We start from the raw sequence: 24,911 nt of genomic DNA, 5'->3' as shown, positions 1-24,911 counted from the left end.
CTGTCCTCTGTCAATATTCTTTACTCTGCCAATTGGCACAGAGAGCCACAGGCATCAATTGAGTGAGGATAACTGGAAGGCTGATGGAGTAACAAGTTGTAGTAATATAGTTTTGTATTTCATAGTCCCTGAAGGCCTGGTTCCATAAATATCACTTCCATTTAACATGGCAATGTTGATGAGCATAGCCAGACTTGAGGCTTGGCAGAGTAAAAAGCTCACACTGCATGATGCACAGCTCAATTTCTATGGGTACCTAGCATCCCTCAGGCAGTAGTTCAGTTTCTAATAGAGCTGGTAGGAAGCAAGAGCTGTTTCACCAAAGGATCATAGTTATGCATTGAAGAGGTGTTGGCTTTTTCTCTCAAATCCAGTGGACCTCATTATAATTATTTTAATGGGGTCACCATAGGATGCATACCGCACCATGGTCTGGCATAAAGAGATCAAGAACTCTACGATGTTTTTTTTTTTTTTTTGGTCACCGGGGCTGGGAAGTAGGCCAGTAATGACACAGCCTGGACTATCTAGAAAGCCTTCTACTGCTCCTGGCCCCCTGGAAGAGGTAAATGGGTCAAAGAAAGTCTCCCAGAAATGACATATTCTATCTTCAAATTGCAAAGTTACACAGCAGGTGGTGGGTAAGGAGTTTAAGATATCCTACATGTTCTTCTCCTTGCAGTTGAAATCCCTATGTTGTTGCTGTGTGCCGTTGAGTCAATTCTGACTCATAGTGACTGCGTATGACACAGTAGAACTGCCCACTAGTTCTAGGCTGTAATGTTTACAGGTGGCAGATCACCACATCTTTCCTCCCACGGAGCAGCTGGTGGGTTCAAACCACTGATCTTTCAGTTAATAGCCAGCACTTAACCACTGCGCTACCAGGGCTCCTAAAATCCCTATACACCATACAAACCCTAAGGCTGCAGCTTATATATATGTTTTAGCCAGATGTCCAGGATTATTGCTATTTCTCCAGAGTTAACTGGTATGATTCCTTACGTGTAGTGGACCCGGATGATATGCAGAGAGTGTGAGGTGGACAGGAGGCCACCATGGTGCCTTGGAAGGAGTAAGGAGGGGCCACAGAGCCCTGCATGCTCTTTGAGAGGTCACTTCAACTCCTCCTACGCTCAAATCCTCACCAGCTAACACATGAGACCATTCCACCATGATCCTCATCCATTTACTTCAGTTACTACCAGAGATTCAAGGCTCTCACATATTCCCTTGTTATCTGAACTCTTATCCCCAGTGTGGTTCTGCACATCCTCTAATCTGACCCATCTGTATACATTTTCAACATTCAAAAGCCGTGTACTCTGCCCCCTGGAATTCACAGTTCCTCATCAACAAAATCCCCCACGTCCTCGGCTGAATGTTTGTGAATGTTCCCTTTACCTTCTTTCTTTAAAGGAAATCTGGCTCTTCCCAGGACATTGTTTTTCTGAACCTGGTTGGAGGAAAATATCCAACGTCAATAACAGGAGTGCTACCCTCAAATGCTTCCTAGAAATCCTGTTTCTCTCTAGTCTATTTATTCTCTCTCTCTCATGATAATTTTATACTTAATCCTCTCTTCTTGAAACTTCAACACCCCCTTAGCAATTCTCACTTTTTCAGATGACCTTACTTCCTGTCTCACTGCTCAAAAAGGAAAAAAAAAAAAGGGGTGGTGGTGGTGGAAGAGAGCTTCCCTAATTTCCCCCACCACATTCATATCCAACCTGAAATCTGTCTGCACATACCATGCCTTACCTCCTGTTTCCATTGATGTGCTCCTATCTAAAGTCAACACCTCCATTGTATTCTAGATCCCATCCCCTCTTGCCTACTTAAAGATATCATCACAATCTTTTTTTCTCTCCTTTTTTAAAAAGAGGACTTCCCCATGCTTCCAAATTCCTCTTGTAAATGCCTATTTCTCTGTTCTCCTTTGGTATTGGTAGAAAAATCCTACAAGGCTAGGTAGAGTTTAATCCCAGGAGAAGGGAAAGTGGCTGAGGAAAGAAAGAAGAGATAGAGACAAAGCATCTGTTAGTCACACTTTCACTAGGTCCCTGCCCCTTTAAATTCAATCCTAATAAATAACCAGCTGTGTGTCCCACCCCTGCTCTTCCTTCTCCTTGTTCTTACCACTGAGAGAATTTGTAGGTCAGTGGCTGAGTCAGGGCTTTGAGGCTGCTGACCTAAAGCATCCTACTGGACAGAACCATAAGTAGACTCCTCAAGGACAATAAATCCCACGTAACAGATTTCTCCAAGCTTCTGCTCCCTTTGGATCATGAAGAAAATTATGAAGTCATAAAAATTCAGTTTGGGGCAAATAAAAATTATTTACCCTACAAAATTAAGTAAACATAGGGTTGGACTAAAAGTACAAATTATTTTCTGGTTTCTTCAGTTTATTCTTGAGATTTTTGGATTGTACTTCTCAGCTACAAAGAGGTATGAGAATAGAATGGCTAGTTCAGCAAGGTATATTTTAAAATGAAAGACTAACAAATATATTGCCAAGGCTACCTTTGTGTTCTTAAATACTTTCACTGTGCAGGAAGTTGTGTTTGCTAAACAGCATGCGTTTTTATGCGTGTTTCAGCTATAACTAGAGTTCTAAGTAAACACACACTTTCCTGGGTTGAAAACACTCCACTTATTCCCAAAATTCTACGGGTTTAATCTAATATGATTTGCAAATTACTTTATTCAATGAATTATGTATCTTCTCTGCAAAATCTTTGAGTAATAAACAGATTCCTTTTCAAGGTCCCTTAAGGTGACCCTTAAGCCACTCTTGAATACTTATTTTTAGTCTATCTTATCTTGAATGATGAAATAGTTGAAAATATCTAATCAACACACTGCAGAAAACTTTCTGAGATGAATTTGCAAAGTCATGTATTTTGCTTGCTTTAACCCCAAAAAGTTCAATTCATGTGTCATGATTTTTCTTTTGAAGAGAAGGGAACCAATTAGTCACATGCTAATCAGAATTCTCGGTTTGAATGTGTAATGAATCAGTTTTTGAATCAACCATTAAATTTTATCAAAGAACCAACTCTGACACAAATTGAAATGGATCATTTAGAAAGGGATAACAAGAGGCAGCTTCTACCAGAAATGAGAGAAAATCCATACATTTTCCAGATGCTGCCTTCTTTGAGAGGCCTTTACCTTACTGATTGTCATTCTTCTGTATCTAAATTTCTGGGCTCACATCCCAGAGTTTCTGTCCCATCACAGGAGAGACTGTTATCACCATTAAATGTTCCAAAACAGAGCTTCTAACCAGTTTGTTCTGATTCAAACGCCTGAGAATTTGCATTTCTAACAAGTTCCCAGGTGATGCTAATGCTGCTGGTTAGGGACCAGTTCTGAGAACCACTAGTAAAGCAGTGGTTCTCAAATTTTATTATTCGTAAGACTCACCTGGGGATCTTGTTAAAATGTAGATTCTGATTCAGTATATGAATGTAAATGCAAATTCTTAGCAGGAGTTCGAATTGGAACGAACCAGTTCTAAGCCCTGCTCTAAAATGCTTTTGGATTTTCAAGGTACAGCCTCTGCTCTGGGCGACCATACAAAGGAAACTTACTGAGAAACTTAGATATCATCAGACTACACCAGGCTGATAGTACCATAATGGACTAAGAGTGCTTAATTATATTCATTCATTTCTCTATTCACTCAACAAACATTGTTGAGAATGTCAGACTCTGAGCCAAGCACTGAAGACACAAACATGATTAAGGTATAGCTGGTACCCTTAAAGAACTCACAATACATAATACAATTTAGTGAGGGCTGTTGTGACTCTTTATCTGAAAGTCTCTTCATAATCCTCCCAGAATCCTTTTTGAGTGAATATTTGCCATTCTTTTTGCTTAACTAGCGTCTGAAATCCTTATGATTCTCGTTAGGAGAAACAGCCCAACCCCTACTATAGATGTGAAATGTGCTAGTTGCTTCCTTTCCTAGCTTCCCTTGCAGCTAAGCTATGAGTACATGACTTAGGCTTTTTCAGTTGAAGGTGTCTGCCATTTATTTCACATGGGAAGCTATGTGGTAGCAGGAGTTAGTAGCGATGCAAGTGGCACACAGAGCATTGAGTATTAGGGGCACTGGGAATGCAGCAGCAATGTCCTCACCAAACCTGTTTGGTATTATTCCTTACGGCATAGCTCCAAGCCGGCATCTTCAGTCCTCTCAGAAATTCTGTGGGCTACTTACTACCCTTCTAACAAATTTCTTTCTGTTTAAATCAAGCAGCTACCTAAATTTTTAAATGCATTTGCAAGTTTAAACTTTTTGGGTTTTCTTGGGTTGCTTATTGTGCTTTAACTTTTATGATAATGTCATTTGATGCACAACAGTTATAATTTTTATTCAGTCTAATTTAAATATTTATTTATTTGTTTTGGTCATTTTCTGCTTTTGGTGTCATAGCTAAGAATCAATGCCAAAAACAAGGGACTGAATATTTACTCCTATGTTTTCTTCTGAGAGTTTTATGGCTTTAGCTCTTCTATTTAGGTTGTTGATCCATTTTAAGTTAGTTTTGTATATGGTGTGACATATGAGTCCAACATTATTCTTCTGTTTGTGTAAATCCAGTTGTCCCAACACCATTTTTTGAAGAGACTGTGGCTTTGTAGTAAGTTTTGAAATTGGGAAGTGTGGGTTTTCCTCCTTTGTTTTTCTTTTCAATGCTGTCTTGTCTATTTGGGGCCCCTTATGGTTCCATGTGAATTTGAGGATCGGCTTTTCCATTTCTGCAAAAAAGACTGTGAAAATTTTGATAGGGATTGTATTTGAATCTGTAGATTGCTTCTGATAATATCGATATCTTAACAATATTAAGTCTTCCAGTTCATTTTAATGGAATGTCTTTCCATTTATTTAGGACTTTTAAAATTTATTTAAGCAGTGTCATAATTTTCAGTGTACAAGTCTTTCACCTCTCTGATCAAATTTATTCCTAGGTACTTGTCTTAGTTTTCTAGTGCTGCTGTAACAGAAATACCACACATGACTGGCTTTCAGAGACAAAAATTTACTTTATTTTCTAACAGTTTAGGAGCCTAGAAGTCCAAATTCAAAGCCTTCTAAGGGGAAGGCTTTCTCTCTCTGGCAGCTCTAGAGGAAGATCCTTGTTTCTTCAGTTTCCGCTTCCTAGTTCCTTGGAGATCTCCACGTGGCTTGGTATCAATCTTCTCCCATCTTATTCCTGTCCATTTTGCTATAAGCGGCAAGGAAAACCACGTGGCCACTTAAAGATCTTGCTTAAAAATCTCATCAACCAGATAGCCAAGTTAGTCACTTACAAGCTCTACTTTCCACCAAATATTTGAACTAGTTCAGGCAAGTTCTTTGCCACTGCATAAAAAGCATCACCCTTCCTCCACTGTCCAATCACATGTTCATAATTTTCTTTTAAAGCCTCACCAGAAGCACGTTTAACATCCACGTTTCTAGCAACATTCTATTGTTGGTGCTGTAAGTATTTGCTAAGATGATACTTTTTCTATAGCTCTCCTTTCTTCCTTCTGAGCCCCCACCAGAATTGCCTTTGATGTCCATAATTCTACAAGCTTCTTCAAGGCAGTCTAGGCTTTTACTATTAGACACCTTAAAACTCTTCCAGCCTCTACCCATTACCCAATTCCAAAACTGCTTCCACATTTTAGGAATCTGTTAGAATAGCACCCTACTCTTCTGGTACCAAATTCCTTCTTAGTTATCTAGTGCTGCTATAACAAAAATACCACAAGTGGATGGCTTTAACAAACAGAAACTTATTTTCTCACAGTTTGTCGTTGTTGTTAGGTGCCACTGAGTTGGTTCCGACTCATAGAGACCCTACGTACAACAGAGCAAAACACTGCCGGGTTCTGTGCCATCTTCATAATTGTTGCTATGCTTTAGCCCATTGTTGCAGCCACTGTATCAATACATCTTGTTGAGGGTCTTCCTCTTTTTCAGGCTGACCCTCTACTTTACCAAGCATGATGTCCTTCTCCAGGGACTGATCCCTCCTGATAACAAGTCCAAAGTATGTGAGATGAAGCCTCTCCATCCTTGCTTCTAAAATGAGCATACTGGCTGTACTTCTTCCAAGACAGACGTGTTCGTTTTTCTGGAAGTCCATGGTATATTCAATATTCTTCACCAACACCATAATTCAAAGGCATTCAATTCTTCTTTGGTCTTCTTTATTCATTGTCCAGCTTTTGCATGCATATGAGACAATCGAAAACATCATAGCTGGGATCAGGCACCCCTTAGTCCTTAAAGTGTCATCTTTACTTTTAACACTTTAAAGAAGTCTTTTGCAGCATATTTTCCCAATGCAATGTGACGTTTGATTTCTTGACTGTTGCTTCCATGGGTATTGATTGTGGATCCAAGTAAAATGAAATCCTTGACAACTTCAATCTTTTCTCTGTATATCATGATGTTACTTTTTGGTCCAGTTGTGAGGATTTTTGTTTTCTTTGTATTGAAGTGTAATCCATACTGAAGGTTGTGGTCTTTGATCTTCATCAGTAAGTGCTTCAAGTCCTCTTCACTTTCAGCAAGCAAGGTTGGGTCATCTGCATACTGCAGGTTGTTAATGAGTCTTCCCTCAATCCTGCTGCCTCATTCTTCTTCATATAGTCCAGCTTTTTGGATTATTTGCTCAGCATATACATTGAATAAGTATGGCGAAAAGACACAACCCTGACACACACCTTTCTTGACTTTAAACCATGCAGTATCCCCTTGTTCTGTTTGAATGACTGCCTCTTGGTCTAAGTACAGGTTCCTCATGAGCGCAATTAAGTGTTCTGGAATTCCCATCCTTCAAAATGCTATCCATAATTTGTTATGATCCACATAGTCAAATGCCTTTGCATAGTCAATAAAACACAGGTAAACATCTTTCTGATATTCTCTGCTTTCAGCCATGATCCATCTGACATCTGCAATGATATCCCTGGTTCCACGTCCTCTTCTGAATCTGACTTGAATTTCTGGCAGTTGCCTGTAGATGTAATACTGCAACCACTTTTGAATAATCTTCAGCAAAATTTTACTTGTGTGTGATATTAATGATATTGTTCGATAATTTCCACATTCGGTTGGATCACCTTTCTTTGGAATGGGTACAAATATGGATCTCTTGCAGTCAGTTGGCCAGGTAGCTGTCTTCCAAATTTCTGGGCATAGATGAGTGAGCACTTCCAGTGCTGCATCCATTTGTTGAAACAACTCAATTGGTATTCTGTGAGTTCCCGAAGCCTTGTTTTTCGCCAATGCCTTCAGTGCAGCTTGGATCTCTTCTTTCACTACTGTTGGTTTTTGATCATATGCTACCTCCTGAAATGGTTGAACGTCGACCAGTTCTTTTTGATACAGTGACTGTGTGTATTTCTCCCATCTGCTTTTGATGCTTCCTGCGTTGTTTAATATTTTCCCCACAGAATCCTTCAATACTACAACTCGAGGCTTGAATTTTTTCTTCAGTTCTTTCACCTTGGGAAATGCGGAGCATGTTCTTCCCTTTTGGTTTTCTAACTCCAGGTCTTTGCGCATTTCATTATAATACTTTACTATGTCTTCTGGAGCTGCCCTGTGAAATCTTCTGTTCAGCTCTTTTACTTCATCATTTCTTCCTTTTGCTTTAGTACTCTACATTTAAGAACACGTTCAGAGCCTCTTCTGACTTCCATTTTGGTCTTTTATCTCTTTCCTGTGTTTTTAATGACTTCTTGCTTTCTTCAAGTATAATGTCCTTGGTGTCATTCCACAACTCGTCTAGTTTCCAGCCATTAGTGTTCAATGCGTCAAATCTATTTTTGAGATGGTCTCTAAATTCAGGTGAGATATATTCAAGGTCATACTTTGGCTCTCATGGACTTGTTCTAAACAACAAAGAAAAATTTTTTCCTCACAGTTTAGGAGGGTAGAAATCGGAGCACTGGCTCCAGGGGAAGGCTTTCTTTGTTGGCTCTGGAGGAAGGTCCTTGTCTCTTCAGCTTCTGCTTCCTGGTTCCTTGGAGAGTGAAATGTGGCTTGGTATCAATCTTCCTCCATCTCTGCTCTGCTTACTTGTTTAATTTCTTTTATATCTCAAAATATATTGATTTAAAATACACTCTACACTAATCCTGCCTCATCAACATGACAAAGATAACCAGTTTGCAAATGGGATTATAATCACAGGCATAGAGATTAGGATTTACAGCACATATGTTATGGGGACAGAATTCAATCACACCATTATTTTATTCTTTTAGGTGCTATTGCATATATAATTATTTTCTTAACTTCCTTTTTAGATTGTTCATTACTGGTATACAGAAACAGAACTGTACACAGGCATTTAAACAAATGGTGTTGCCAATCAAAAGTATTTAATAATCCCCAAGAAAACTGATTTCCTTTACTATTGTTTTTAAATATTTTCCTGAATGATCAGTTTGATCCTCTTTACTGTAAATCGGTTTTTTTTTTTTTTTTTGGCCTTTTTTTTTTCTCTTTCTTTTCAGTGTCTTAAAAAAAATTTGGTTTGGGTTCATTATTATTTAAAAATGTACTTTTAGTAAAATGACTGATTTGTCACTTGTAAGTGTTTTTAGGTAATCACTTTGGAACATTAGTGTTGGGCAGAACATAGCTCATCTGATGCAGGCCATTTAAAAATGATTTTAAGTAATTCTTAAGGTGATAAGGGATAAGATTCCAGAGAAGAACTGAAAATGATTTTTCAATAAATTATATCTAAAACTCCAAATTACAATCTAATTTGGGCACTTATGGGTTGAACTATGGTTCTGATTACTGCTCTATTTTTACTAGTATTGGTGCTTAATTTTATTTCTTGCTTTCATGGGAGAATTAAGTAAGGCAAAAATTTTAGTGTACTTAAATGCAAGGATTATTTTTTATAGGAAATGAAACCAGTCTATTTACTGAAAATAGTGATTTCTTTAACCTTCTTTCTTCTTTATCTAGTCTCTGACAACAAAGGGTCACCAAATATACATATTTTTTTCTTGCTCTTCAAGGTATTCTTTCTTGATTGTTTTATTTTAGTAAAAGTTCAGAAAGTTTGTGTTTTATAATCAGAAAACAAAGAGTGGGGTGCATGAAATTATTTTTAGGACCAGTTCAAGGTGGGTCACATGCTGCTCCATGGAACTCTCTAAAACTCCACTTTAAGAGTTTTGAATCACTATCTGCTTGGAAAGTTTAGAACATTCCCTTAACTTTAGGTTATCATTCTAGGCCATATAAGGTGATAAAAACCAAAACCAAAGCAGCTGCTGTCGAGTTCATTTTGACTCATAGTGACCCTATAGGACAGAGTAGAACTGCCCCATAGGGTTTCCAAGGATGTAATCTTTACAGAAGCAGACTGCCACATCTTTCTCCCATGGAGAAGCTTGTGGATTTGAACCACCGACTTTTTGGTTAGCAACTGAGCACTTTAATCACTGTACCACCAGAGCTCCTTGTATAAGGCGGTAAAGTTAGGAAATACATTTTTATTAGAAAGAAAAAAGAAATCTTAAGTCCATATTGATATTTAGAATTCAGATTTAAAATCACAGTATTTTGACTTAGTGTATCTCATTTTATAGTTGTATATCATCTCATATGCTGACAATATTGGTTTAATATTTAATATTGCATTAACATAAATATTTATTTGTTTTATCCTATAATACATTCTTAAAATTTCAATATAGCAGTAGTAATATTGCTATTAACAATACAATATTGAATGCAGTTTATGATTCCTTATGGCTCTTTTACCTTTAGAATACATGGCACTAACAATATACAGTCAAAATACTGTATCTTAAAGTCAATTGAGGAAATTTGTTTGTCGCTTTAGTTAGTCCATCAACTTTAAATAATTTATACGCACAGATTCATTTCTTTCAGTTTGTTTTCAATTTTTAGAAATTGTGTTTTTTCCCTTATGATTTGATATTGTTTTTTCACTGCTTAAAGCATTTACATGATTTTAAAGCCAGAAGAATAAGACAAAGTATCTTCACAGAAGTCTCATTATTGTCCCTCCCCCTCTGATCTCTTTCTCTCCATGTAGGTCAAGCAGATTAGTTTTTAGTTTTTTTTCCAGTGATTTTTTTTTTAAAATATAAATTTAATGTATCCATACACAAATATATCCATATTCCCCCTTCTTAACAATGATCACTACGGTACACCTTGCTTTTTCACCTAACAATATATTTTTTGGATCACCTTATATCAGTATAATCACCTGCCTTCCTCTTTACAGGTGTATGATATTGTAATTTGTTGGTGTCCTATAATTTATTCAATATGTCTTTTATTTTTGAACATTTGGGGTTTTTCTAGTTTTCTGCTATTTTAAATAAGACCACAATGAATATCCTTATATATAAACATTTTGTGTTTTTGCCTGTGTATCTTTGGGATAGGAACCCTGTTGGGATAAAGAGCCCTGGTGGTATAGCGGTTGAATCGCTGGAATGCTAACTGAAAGTTTGGTGGTTCGAAACCACCAGTGGCTCTGCAGGTGAAAGATGTGGCAGTCTGCTTCCGTAGAGATTTACAGCCTTGGAAACCCTGTGGGGTCTCTATGAGTTGGAATTGATTTGACAGCACTGGATTTGGTTTTGGTTTTTTATCTTTGGGAGAGATTTTTTAAAAATGTAGTTGTTGGAATGATGAATCTGTGAAGCATCCCATAACATGGATGAATCTGGGGGCATTATGCTGAGTGAAATAAGTCAATCACAAAAGGACAAATATTGTATGAGACCACTACTGTAAAAACTCATGAAAAGGTTTACACATAAAAAGAAACAATCTTTGATGGTTATGAGGGAGGGGAGGGGTGGGAGGTGCAACACTAAATAGACAATAGATAAATGGGAACTTTGGTGAAGAGCAAGACAGTACACAATACTGGGGAAGCCAGCACAACTTGTACAAGGCAAGGTCGTGGAATCTCCATAGACACACCCAAACTCCCTGACTGATTGAATTGCTGGACTGAGTGCTGTGGGGACCATGGTCTCGGGGAACATGTAGCTCAAGTGGCATAATATAGTTTATAAAGGAAATGTTCTACATTCTACTTTGGTGAGTGGTGCCTCGGGTCTTAAAAAGCCTGTGAGCAGCCATCTAAGATACTCCAGTGGTCTCACCCCTTCGGGAGCAAGGGAAAATGCAGAAAACAAGATACAAGGGAAATACCAGTCCAAAGGACTAATGGACCACAACTACTATGGCCTCCACCAGACTGAGTCCAGTACAACTTGATGGTGCCTGGCTACCACCACTGACTGCTGTGACAGGGATCACAACAGAAGGTCCCAGACAGAGCTGGAGAAAAATGTAGAACAAAATTCAAGCTCACAAAAAAGACCAGACTTACTGGCCTGACAGAGACTGGAGAAACCCCGAGAGTATGGCCCCTGGACACCGTTTTAGCTTAGTAATGAAGTCACTCCTGAGGTTCACCCTTATAGCCAAAGATTAGACAGGCTCATAAAACAAAATGAGACTAATGGGGCACAACAGCTCAGTGACAAGGACTAGAAGGCAGGTGGGGACAGGAAAGCTGGGAATAGGCAAGTTCGAGAAGGGGGAGTGTTGACATGTCGGGTTGTTAACCAATGTCATAAAACAATATGTGTACTAACTGTTTAATGAGAAACTATCCATTCTGTAAACTTTCATCTAAAGTATAATAAAAAAAATTTTAAAAAAAGAAAGAAAAGACTGAAAGAATTAAAAATAAAAAAACAAAACACTGCAGCCTTTGCAAAAAAAAAATGTAATTGTTGGATTAAAGAATAAAGAATATATAATTGTGCTGTACCTTTTTATTTTTAACATCTTTTTCTAGTCCTTGTCTATATATACATATCTATATTTTACAAAATTTCACTCAAATTTATGAATATTTTTGTGTTCTGTATTTACATTTAATATAATAAATGTTTCTATTTCTGTATTTTGTCATAATTATTTTTCATCACTCTACAATATTTCATCATTGAGGAACATCTCAACATCATTTTTATCTTCTTTTTCTTTCCTTCATGGGTAACTATTTAATGAATATCTATTAAATTGAAGAGAATCAATAGTACTTTTCTTTTTGCCAGGTGCATTGCACACCAGGAAGTGTGCGTATGTGCACACACACGCATAAAAATTTCTGTTCACCTGAAGTACAATAAAAAAAAATTCTGTGTATCTCTCAGGACATCTAATTGTCCACACATTTCCAGTTTTCTCATTTGTGCATGCAAAGTTTTGAAAACAACTAGCTTTTAGACCAGCTCGCCTTGTGTTACACCCATTCAAGGACGAAAAGGCAGGGATGTCTTCCATGTCTATACACTTAAATCATGTAGACTGATCATGACCAGGAATTCACTTATGAAACTAGAAATCACCTAAAGCAAGTGGACTCCACTTAAGTCACCCCACCTCACCTATATTCCACTATTTCCTGCTCATTTTTCTGAGTGCATGTGCTGTGGGTCGAGAGGAAGAATTGCTTCCTTAGACTGGAAACCCTCTAGCCCCTGGCTTTCACTACCTTTTCCAGTGCGTGCGAATCCTTCTAAACGACATTTGTGTCTGGACTCTCCCTTCTGTTCCTTCTCCCAGTTTATCACAGAGGCTGTGTTTAAAATTAAAAAATATGTTACTGAAAAGTGTTTATTTAGAAGGTCTAATTGGTTCGTAGGAGCCTTGGTGGTACAGTGGTTAAGTGCTTGGCTGCTAACCAAAAGGTCAGTGTTTTGAACCCACTAGCTGCTCTGTGGAAGAAAGATATGGCAGTCTGCTTCCATTAAGGTTTACAGCCTTGGAAGCCCTATGGGGCAGTTCTACTCTGTCCTATAGTGTCACTTTAAGTTGGAATTGACTCGATGGCAATGGGAGTTGGTTTCTCATCAGAATCTCTGTGCAACTTAGGAGGTGAATTTTGCTAAATTCTTTGTCTCAGTTTTCTACCTGATATAGCAAGAGTCCTAAAATTTAAAAATGATACTGTGAGAATTAACCGTAAGTGAATATAAAGAATATTTTAGCTATTGAACTATAGTTTCTTTTAAAAATTATATCCCAAATGTAATTATAATCACTTTTGGATAGGTATTTTTATATTTCTTAATCCAGCTCCAAACCCCTGTGACTTTTCATGGAAAAAATAGAAATACAACTTGGTTAAGTTTAAAACAAATCACTCGGTTATCTACAAATACATGATTTATGTGTTGTGGAAAGTCAGACATCATATTTCTTAGTGTTTTTTGTGTTAGAGACTTACTGTCATGTAAAAATACATAGTTTTTCTTTTAAAATACATATACACATAGAGAAGTAAAAATATTATAATTGCTAGAATCGTACTTTAATGGTAAAATGATTCAAAATTATTAACATTGTCACAAAAGCCAAGACAAATGCATTTGTTATAGATGAAGAAATCCATGAAAATCATGTTAAAGTGGATGGGAGAATCACTTAAGATTATTTACGATACAATTACCTAGGAAGCTTGAAACGAAAAGGAAACAAAAAGGACATAAATGGACGAAAAAATAAATGACCAAAAGAATACCTCATTTTTCCCTTAAAGGGAAGCCAGTAAAGAAGGGAATCAGGAACATTTAAAATGTAATATAGCTTTGTGTGATTTTCTTCTAGGACCGAGAGCCACACTGTTATCCGGTGAAAAATGAATATGAGACATTTATTGCTGCCGGGGGATTCCCTGGGCTGCCCGCGATAGGCTTGGACTGAGGCTTTGCTTGAAGGTTATGTGAAGACTTTGTCATTCAAAGTCGGCACCACTGACACGCACTATCCTCAGTAGGGCTAGACTGAGCTCCAGTGGATAAACAAAGGTGCAAGATATATTAGAAAGAGTGAGGAATCCTTCTGCCCCTCACTATTACTCATTCAGATTTATGATGTGTGATTTTGACTCACCCTGGCCAGGGTCACTGATTATGCTTTAAAGAGGCTTATCATCAATAAATACACATTGATCATGTGTGTTGAAATATGCACAAGCCAGCATAGACATCACAAAAGAAAACAAGTCATTAAATTATGGTCAGACTCATTTTAGACCCCAAAGAATATTTCCTGCTTTGATCAACTACCATTTTCAACAGACCCAGTTCTAAATAATTTTTGGCTGTTTCTAAAAAGCAAATTTACCCAAAGACCAAAGGTTTACTGCCCCAGAGGTTAATCAGAAAAATGTTCTATGATAACAATCTCTAAAAGGAGTCTCCAAGCTATTTTGAAATGCCAGCATCATTGGAATAAATGAAAGGTTTCCCAAGGTGATTACTTTGAAATAGACAACTCTACTTTGGGATGCATATGTATATATTTGTAAGTACTGGAATCTTACTCAAAATACCAGTTCTTTTTTCTTATACTGCCTCAACTCTAGATTTTGTGCCCCTCACCCCATAAATTTTCACTCCTTTAATCCATTTCAGTATATGGCTACTCTAGTAGTTGATCAGTTCAAAAACCTTACATTTGTCCCTGATTCCTTTTATTTTTCATGTTGTTGTTGTTGCGAGGTGCCATCAAGTCGATTCTGACTCATAGCGACCCCGAGTACCACAGAACAAAACACTGCCCAGTCTTGCACCATCCTCATAGTCGTTACGCTCGAGCCCATTGTTGCAGCCACTGTGTCAATCCATTTTGGTGAGGGTCTTCCTCTTTTTTGCCTGCCCTCTACTTTACCAAGCATGATGTCCTTCTCCAGGGACTGATCCCTCCTGATAACATGGCCAAAGTATGTGAGACATAGTCTTGCCATCCTTCCTTCTAAGGAGCATTCTGGCTGTACTTCTTCCAAGACAGACTTGTTCATTCTTTTGGCAGCCCATGGTATATTCAATATTCTTTGCCAACACCACGATTCAAAGGTGTCAATTCTTCTTCGGTCTTGCTTATTCATCGTCCAGCTTTGGCATGCATATGAGGTGATTGAAAACACCATCGCTTGAGCCAGGCGCACCTTAGTCTTCAAGGTGACATCTTTGCTTTTCAACACTGTAAAGAGGTCTTTTGCAGCAGATTTGCTTAATGCAATGCATCTTTTGATTTCTTGACTGTTGCTTCCATGGGTATTGATTGTGGATCCAAGTAAAATGAAATCCTTGACAACTTCAATCTTTTCTCTGTTTATCATGATGTTGCTTTTTGGTCCAGTTGTAAGGATTTTTTGTTTTCTTTATATTGAAGTGCAATCCATACTGAAGGTTGTGGTCTTTGATCTTCATCAGTAAGTGCTTCAAGTCTTCTTCGCTTTCAGCAAGCAAGGTTGTGTCATCTGCATATTGCAGGTTGTTAATGAGTCTTCCTTCAATCCTGCTGCCTCATTCTTCTTCATATAGTCCAGCTTCTCGGATTATTTGCTCCGCATACAGATTGAATAGATGCGGTGAAAGGATACAATCCTGACACATGCCTTTCCTGATTTTAAACCATGCAGTATCCCCTTGTTCTGTTTGAACAACTGCCTCTTGATATAAGTACGGGTTCCTCAAGAAAACAAGTATTCTGGAATTCCCATTCTTTACAATGTTATCCAGAATTTATTATGATCCACACAGTTGAATGCGTTTGCATAGTCAATTGCAGGTAAACATCTTTCTGGTATTCTCTGCTTTCAGCCAGGATCCATCTGACATCAGCAGTGATATCCCTGGTTCCATGTCTTCTTCTGAATCTGGTTTGAATTTCTGGCAGCTCCCTGTCAATATACTGCTGCAGTTGCTTTCGAATGATCTTCAGCAAAATTTTACTTGCATGTGATATTAATGATATTGTTTGATAATTTCTGCATTCGGTTGGATCACCTTTCTTGGGAATAGGCGTAAATATGGATCTCTTCCAGTCAGTTTGCCAGGTAGCCATCCTCCAAATTTCTCAGCATAGATGAGTGAGCACTTCCAGTGCTGCATCTGTTTTTTTTTTTAACCAACAGAAATTTATTCTCTTGCAGTTCTGGGGACTAGAAGTCTAAAATCAAGGTCTCATCATGGCAATACTCTCTTTGAAGGAAAGAATCTATTCTATGCCTTTCTCTTAGCTTCTGGTGTTGTCAGAAATCCTTGGCATTTTTTTTCTTTTTAAATTTTTTTATCGTACTTTAGATGAAGGTTTACGAACAAATAGTTTCTCATTAAATGGTCAGTACACATATTTTTTCATGACATTGGTTAACAACCCCATGACACGTCAACACTCTCCCTTCTTGACCTTGAGGAGCTTATTTTTGGTGAAAATATACACTGCCAAAGTTACACCATTTTGGAAGTTTCTACATGTACAATTCAGTGACATCGATTACATTCTTCCAGTTGTGCTGCTATTCTCGCTATCCTTTTCCAAATTATTCTATCGCCAATATCTTCAACTCACTGTCCCCTAGGCTTCCCATCAAACCTTTTGAGTTGCTGTTGTCAATTTGATCTCACATAGATAATTCTTGTCTTTTTGTACCTTAGATGAAGGTTTGCAGAACAAATAGTTTCTCATTAAACAGCTAGTGCACATATTGCCCTATGAAAATGGTTAACAACCCGATGACATGTCAACACAGCCCCTTCTCAACCCTGGGTTCCCTATCACCAGGTTTCCTGTCCCCTCCTGCCTTCTAGTCCTTGTCTCTGGACTGCTGTGCCTCATTAGTCCTGTTTTGTTTTATGAGGCTGTCCAATCCCCGGCTGAACTGTGAACTTTGGGAGGGGCTTTACCACTGAGCTAAAAGGGTGTCTGGGGGCCATACTCTTGGGGTTTCTCCAGTTGGTCAGGACGGTAAATCTGGCCTTTTTTGTGAGTTAGAATTCTGTTCTACATCCTTTTCCAGCTCTGTCCAGGACCCTCTATTGAGATCCCAGTCAGAGCCGTCAGTGGTGGTAGCCGAGCACCATCTAGCTGTACTGGACTCAGTCTGGTGGAGGCTGTGGTAGCTGTGGTCCACTAGTCCTTTGGACTAATCTTTTTCTTGTATCTTGTTCTCTTCATTGTCCCTTGCTCCCGAAGGGATGAGACCAGGTGAGTATCTTAGATGGCTGCTCACAGGCTTTTAAAACCCCAGACGCTACTCACCAAGGTAGAATGTAGAACATTGTCTTTATAAACTGTGTTAGGCCAATTGAGCTAGATGTTCCCTGAGACCAAGGTCCCCACAGCCCTCCACTAGTCCTTAAGAGTTCATTTCCTAGGTTGTTATCTGGCTAGTACAATCCTGTGTCCTATATTCACGCTGTGGTCTGATATGGTTTGTTCTCAGATCAATGAACTTCCTTTAATAAGTCTCAGAAGTTTGGTTTGGTTTTTACATATTCCATTAATTTCTGTTAATATGGAAATGTCCCAGTTTCACCACCATATTTGAACAAGAGTTTTGTGAGATATATTATTCTTGGCTGGCAATTTTTTTCTTTCAAGGTTTTATGTATGTCATCCCATTGCCTTCTTGCCTGCATAGTTTCTGCTGAATAATCCGAGCTTAGTCTTATTGTTTCTTCTCTGTATGTGACTTTTTGTTTTTCTTGAGCTGCTCTCAGGATTCTTTGTTTGTCTTTGATTTTAGTGAGTGTGATTATGATATGGCTTTGTAATTTTCTTTTGGGTTCTATCCTATATGGGGTTCGTCGAGCTTCTTGGATGGTCAGCTTTTCATCTTTCATGATATTGGGGAAGTTTTCTGTCAGCAATTCTTCAATGATCCTCTCTGTGTCTTCTGTTTTCTCTCCCTGTTCTGGAAGTCCGATCACTCGCAGATTTTTGCTTTTGATTGTATTCCACATAATTCTCAGGGTCTCTTCATTTTTCTTCATTCTTTTTTCTGATTTTTCCTCAAACAGAGTTGTATCCCAGTGTTTATCTTCAGTTCTTCTCATCCTATTTGCCACCGTTTCAAATCTGCTCCTCAGCCCTTCTATGACACTGTCCATTTCTGAAATCTTGTTTATCTTTTGGATTTCTAATTGTTGTTTTTGTATAATTTCTAGTTGTGAATTTATTGTGACATTTTGTTCTTGTATTATTTTCCTGAATTCTTCCATTTTTTTGGTCTGTATTTTCCATGAATTTCTCTGTCTTTTCCATGAATTTGTCTATTTTTTCTTCATTTTTGTCTGCTTTTTGCTTCAACTCTTGGATAATTCTGAGTATTAGAGATTTGAATTCCCTATCAGGTAGTTCTAGTGCCTTTTCTTCTACTGGAAAGTCATCTGATGTTTTATTTTGGACGCCTACTGGAACCATCCCGTCCTGTTTTTGTAAATGTTTTGATATTGTATTCTGTCTTGGGGGCATTATTTTTCTCATTTATTGATTGTAGATTTATTTGTTTCATCCTTTTTTTTAAATTTGGCTATGTCTGAGCAGGCGGGCTGTGTGTTCTTTGTTGTTTGCTTGTCTGTGGGCACGATACTTTTCACTTCCTTCTCCAGTTGGCAAGGTCAGTCGCTCAGATATGGTACAGCAGGGGAGGTCCAGCTGAAGAGGAGTTGTTGGGATGGGTTGTTTGTGGCACTTACCACAGCCACTAGGGTGGATTGGTAATCAGTGCAGGGCAGGTTCCAGCAGGCCGTGCCTGTGCTGCTTGGTGGTGTGACGTTAAGCACACGGTGCAGGTAAGCAGGATGGAGCGGGGGAGATTGTGATGTGTGGAGTTAAGATGGATATGGGAGAGAGGAGAGAGGAACAGGAGCTAAAAACATACAAACAAATAAACAAACAAAAAAGTGCTACGGGAGCTTGGCATTGGAGTGGAGAGATGAGAGACTATGAAATGGAGAAAATAGAAAAATGGGAAGAAGAAGAAAAAAAGAAAAGAATGAATAAATAAAATTTAGAAAGCAAAAAGAACAGCAAAGCTCCCAGGGATCTCACCAGTGCAGCTACGAGGTCTGGGAAAGTTGTTCCCAGGTGTTGAAGTACAGCGTGGCTAGGAGGCATAGAGGTATTCAGCACCAGATATCCCGGGGACAGGATGAGAAGTAAGGTATAGAGAGACCAGAAACTGAGTAATGAAGGAAGACAAAAGGGGAAAAAGAGGGAAAAGAAAACAAAACAAATTTAAAAAAAAAAAAGAAGAAAACCGCCCAGAAAAAACAGAAAAAAAAAAAAAAAACACGAAGAAAGAAATGCTCTCAGGGATCCCTCTGCACATCTGCGCAAGCAGAGGGGGTTGGTCCCAAGCCTCACAGCACCGCCCAGCCAGAACAGGCTCCCGACTAGAGAAAAGAAAAAGAAAACAAACAAACAAACAGTGGAAAACAAACAAACAAAAAGCCCTGAGATCCCACCAGCATGGCAGCACGGACCAGGAAGCATTTCCACACTCGAACAGAGCTCCACAGCCCCTCAGGAAGAAGCAAAGATGGTGCACAGAGCCAGGTATTTCAGCAAAAGGAGGGGGAGGTAATGAGAGGTAAGGAAGAAATCAAATGAAGTGGAAAGAAGGAATACCAGCAGCCAACAAATGGCACTCGGAGTTGGCCAGTGCAGGTGGGTATAATCCAAGCAGCCGGTGCTTCCTGGCCAAGAGACTGTGGCCGCGGGAAGCAGAGGACGCCTAGTGGTGGTGAAGAAGGGTGGAGAGTGGGAAAGTGTATATCGCTGTTGACCAGTTGTTCTGTCTCCTGCTGGAAGCTCTGTGAAGCTGCTTTCTCTTACCCCCTATTTGCTGGTCTCTAATGGGAATACAAGATGGCGTATCTGTGCTGCATTGGCTGGTAGGAGACCTCTCCATGTATGTCTCCTTGCTCTCCATTCTCTGTCAGTTTCTCACTCCATTTGGTGCTTGGCTGAGTTCTTTATCTCTTCATTTGATGTTTAGGATTTCAGGATTGCTGTTTTCTCTGTTTGGCTTAGTTTTTCTGATCTTTGCTGTGGAGGGACGGCGTGGTGCTTCTGCCTAGAGCACCATGTTGCTGGAAGTCTGCTGCATCTGTTTGTTGAAACATCTCAGTTGGTATTCCGTCAATTCCTGGAGTCTTGTTTTTCACCAATGCCTTCAGTGCCGCTTGGACCTCTTCTTTCAGTACCATAGGTTCCTGATCATATGCTACCTCCTGAAATGGTTGAACATTGACCAATTCTTTCTGGTATAGTGACTTTGTGTATTCCTTCCATCTTCTTTTGATGCTTCCTGCATTGCTTAGTATTTTCTCTGTAGAATCCCTCAATACTTCAGCTTGAGGCTTGAATTTTTTCTTCAGTTCTTTCAGCTTGAGAAATGCTGAGCGTGTTCTTCATATTTTTCATACTATATAATTAATCTAACAGCAGATCTGATAAGGGCAGTGTAGCAGTTTAGATGTTTAGAGAAATCTCTCCTAGTACATCATGTCTAAATTCTGTCTAAAATATAAATTTTTTAATGCTGATGGAAAAGTAGAGTATTTGTAGGCTGTTAATGAAAATACACTAATCTTGGTTGTTAAGTTTACTCTGGGGTAAGTGCCTATGCCATTTGCCTAGAGCTACAAGAGCAGTGGCAAGGAGTCAAATGAGTAGTCTGTGAAAGGTAGGAGGATAGTCTGGGGCTTGACCCAGGAAGCTCTTCACTTTCCTGTGTTGGCCAGGATCTGGATGAAGGAGGAGAACATGAAGACTCCTGTAAAAATTCCTTACCACCAACTCATATTCATCAGGTGGGTTTCCATCTGAATTCACATTATGCATTTGGACTCCAACCCTCACAAAACACAGACACACACACACACACACAAGTTAAAAAAAAAAGTCACTCTTTTTCAGAAACCTTTCTTGGTTCATCATCCTCTTCTCCGATTAGTTAATGTTGCAGAACTGAATACTTAGTTTTTTAAAAATTTTACTGCATTTTAGGTGAAAGTTTACAGTGCAAATTAGTTTCTCATTCGAAAATTCATACACAAATCATTTTGTGATATTGGTTGCAATTCCCACAATGTGTCAGCACTCTCCTCCTTCCCCTTTCCACCTCGAGTTCTCCCTATCCATTCATCCAGTTTTCCTGTGCCTTCCTGCCTTCTCATCTTTGCTTTTTGGGAAAGTGTTAACCATTTGATTTTGGATATTTGATTGAACTAAGAAGCATATTCCTCACATGTGTTATTGTTTGTTGTATAGGCCTGTCTAATCATTGACTGAAAGGTGGACTTCAGGAATGGCTTCAGTTCTGAGTTAGCAGGGTGCTCGGGAACCATAGTCTCGGGGGTTCCTCCAGTCTCTGTCAGATCAGTTCTGGTCTTTTTTGTGAATTTGAATTTCATTCTACATTTTTCTTCTGCTCTGTTCAGAACCCTGTGTTGTGATCCCTGTCGAAGTGGCAGTGGTGGCAGCCTCGTACCATCTAGTTCTTCTGGGCTTGGGCTGGTGGAGGCTATGGTTCATGTGGTCCATTAGTCCTTTGGATTATTATTTTCCTTGTGTCTTTTGTTTTCTTTATTCTCCTTTACTCTGAACTTGGTAGGATCAATATATGTATTTTAGATGGCTGCTTGCAAGTTTTTAAGATCCCAGATGCTACTCACCAAAGTTGGAAGTATAATATTTTCTTTATGAACTATGATATGCCAATTAACCTAGATGTCCCCTGAGACCATGATCCCCACACCTCAGCCCCAGTAACTTGGTCCCTCAAGTTGTTTGGATGTGTCTAGGAAGTAGAAGTACAGCCAGTACAGCCAGAATGCTCCTTAGAAGCAAGGATGGCAAGACTTCATCTTACACACTTTGGACATGTTATCAGGAGAGACCAGTCCCTTGAGAAGGACATCATGATAGGTAAAGTAGAGGGTCAGTGAAAAAGAGGAAGACCCTCAATGAGATGGATTGATACAGTGGCTGCAATAGTGGGTTCAAGTGTAACAACAATTGTGAGGATGGTGTAGGACAGGGCAGTGTTTCATTCTGTTGTACGTAGGGTGGCTATGAGTCAGAACCAACTGGATGGCACCTAACAACAAAGGAACCTCCTATAGCTTTGCTTTTGTCAAGTTGTGTTGACTTCCCCTATATTGTGTATTGTCTTTCCCTTCACCAAGGTTAACACTTGTCTACTATCTAGTGATTTCCCCTCCCCTCCCTTCCCTTGTAACCATCAAAGATTGTTTTTTTCTGTGTGTAAACATTTTTTTGGGTTTTTGTAATAGTCGTCTCATACAATATTTGTCCTTTTGTGATTGACTTATTTCACTCAGCATAATGACCTAGAGATTCATCCATGTTGTGAGATGTTTTTCGGATTCATCATTGTTCTTTATGGTTGCATAGTATTCCAATGTGTGTATGTACCATAATTTGTTTATTAATTCATCTGTTGATAGGCACTTAGGTTGTTTCCATATTTTTGCTGTTGTGAATAATGCTGTAGTGAACATGGATGTGCATATGTATATTCATGTGACGGCTCTTATTTCTCTAAGGTATATTCCTAGAAATGGGATTGCTCTATTGTATGGTATTTCTATTTCTAGCTGTTTAAGGAGGCGCCATATCATTTTCCATGGTGATTGGACCATTTTGCATTCCCACCAGCAGTGCATAAGAGTTCCAATCTCCCTAAAACCTCTCCAACAGTTGTTATTTTCTTTTTTTTTTTTAAATTGGTACCAGTAACGTAAGGTTGAGACGGTATCTCATTGTAGTTGATTTGCATTTCACTAATGGCTAATGATTGTGAACAATTCCTCATGTGTCTGTTAGCTGCCTGAATATCTTCTTTGGTGAAGTGTCTGTTCATATGCTTTGCCCATTTTTTTAATTGGATTGTTTGTCTTTTTGTTGTAGAGGTGTTGGAGTATTCTATAGATTTTAGAGACTACACCTTTGCCGGTTATGTCATAACCAAAAGTTTTTTTCCGAGTCTGTGAGTTCTCTTTTTACTCTTTTGACAAAACCTTTGACCAGCATAAGTGTTTAATTATTAGGGACTCCCAGTTATCTAGTTTCTCTTCTGGTATTTGTGCATTGTTAATTATGGTATATATTGTATTTATGCCATGTATTTGGGCCCCTTGCATTGTCCCTATTTTTTCTTCCATGATCTTTATTGTTTTAGGTTTTATATTTAGGTCTTTGATCCGTTTTAAGTTAGTTTTTGTGTACGGTGTGAGGTATGGATCCTGTTTCATTTTTTTACAGATGCACGTCAAGTTTCGCCAGCACCATTTGTTTAAAAGACTGACTTTTCTCCATGAATGGAGTTTGGTCCTTTGTCAAAGATCAGCTGACCATAGGTGGATCGATTTACATCTGAGTTCTTGATTCTGTTCCATTGGTCAATGTGTCTGTTGTTGTAACAGTACCAGGCTATTTTAACTACTGTGGTTGTATAGTAGGTTTTGAGATCAGGTAGAGTGAGGTGTCTTACTTTATTCTTTTTCTTCAGTAATGATTTGCTTGTCCGAGGACTCTTTCTTTTCCATATAAAGTTGGTGATTAGTTTTTCCATCTTGTTAAAAAATGTTGTTTGTATTTGGATAGGGATTGCATTATATCTGTAGATTGATTCAGTAGAATTGACATTTTCACAATGTTGAGTCTTCCTATCCATAAGCATGGTATGCTTTTCCATTTAGGTAGGTTTCTTGAAATAGTGTTCTGTAGTTTTCTTTGTATAGATCTTTTACATCCATGGTTAGGTTTATTCCTAAGTATTTTATCTTTATAGGGGCGATTATATGGCATTGTTTTCCTGATTTCCTTTTTGAAGTTCTGTTTGTTGGTGTAGAGGAATCCAACTGATTTTTGTATGTTGATCTTGTATCCTGCTACTTTGATGAATCCTTCTACTAGTTCCAGTAGCTTCTTGTGGAGTCTTTTGGATTTTCTATGTATAGGATCATATCATATGCAAATAGGGATAGTTTTTCTTCTTTGTCACCAATTTGAATGCCCTTTATTTCTTTTTCTTGCCTTATTGCTCTAGGTAGGACTTCCAGCACAATGTTTAATAAGAGTGGTGATAAACGGCATTTTTTCTGGTTCCTATTTGCAAGGGGAATGCTTTCAGTGTTTCTCTGTTGAGAATAATGGTGGCTATTGGTTTTTTTATAGATGCCCATTATTATGTTCAGGAATTTCCCTTCTATTCCTATTTTGTCAAGAGTTTTTATCAGAAATGGGTGTTGGACTTTATCATACTGAGTCTTTTGGCTTTATTCTTTATTTTGGTTAGTAAATTTATTACTTTCCTTTGTGATTACTCTGGAGTTTACCTTAATCCTCTTAAAAGTCAAACAGTCTATTATGTCTTTAAATAGATGTGACTTCCTCCCCATATGGAAGCTCTACAAATAAATCTTTATTACCCCTTTTTGTTTTGAAGTTGTCATCATTTACAGCTTTAACTCTTCTGGTTCCCTGTGGTCAGTTTTTTAGCTGTATTTTGCTTTTGTGAAGTCTTTGTCTGTTTTGGTATCTGGGTGATGTTGTCATTTGTCTTTATTCAGGTTGTTGTCTAATGTCGATGGTTCTCTATCTGAAGGACTCCCTTTAATATTTCTTGTAAAGTCGGTCTTGTTTTTACAAATTCCATCAGTTTCTGCTTATCTGGGAATGTCTTAGTTTCACCATCATTATTGAAAAACAGTTTTGCTGGATATATGATTCTTGGTTTGCAATTCTTTTCTTTCAGGATTTTATAAATGTCAGCCTATTGCCTTCTTGCATGCGTGGTTTCTGATGAGAAATTAGCACTTAGTCTTATTAGTGCCCCTTTGTAAGTGATATTTCATTTTTCACAAGATACTTTCAGAAATCTTTGTTTTTGATTTTGGAAAGTTTGATTATGATATGTCTTGGTGATTTTTTTCTGGCATCTATCCTGTATGGGGTTCATTGAGCTTCTTTGATGGTAAGC

The sequence above is a fragment of the Trichechus manatus genome, unplaced genomic scaffold (assembly GCF_000243295.1).
Source record: "Trichechus manatus latirostris isolate Lorelei unplaced genomic scaffold, TriManLat1.0 scaffold00067, whole genome shotgun sequence".
Classification (NCBI taxonomy): Eukaryota; Metazoa; Chordata; class Mammalia; order Sirenia; family Trichechidae; genus Trichechus; species Trichechus manatus.
Note: the sequence above shows the minus strand (reverse complement) of the source record.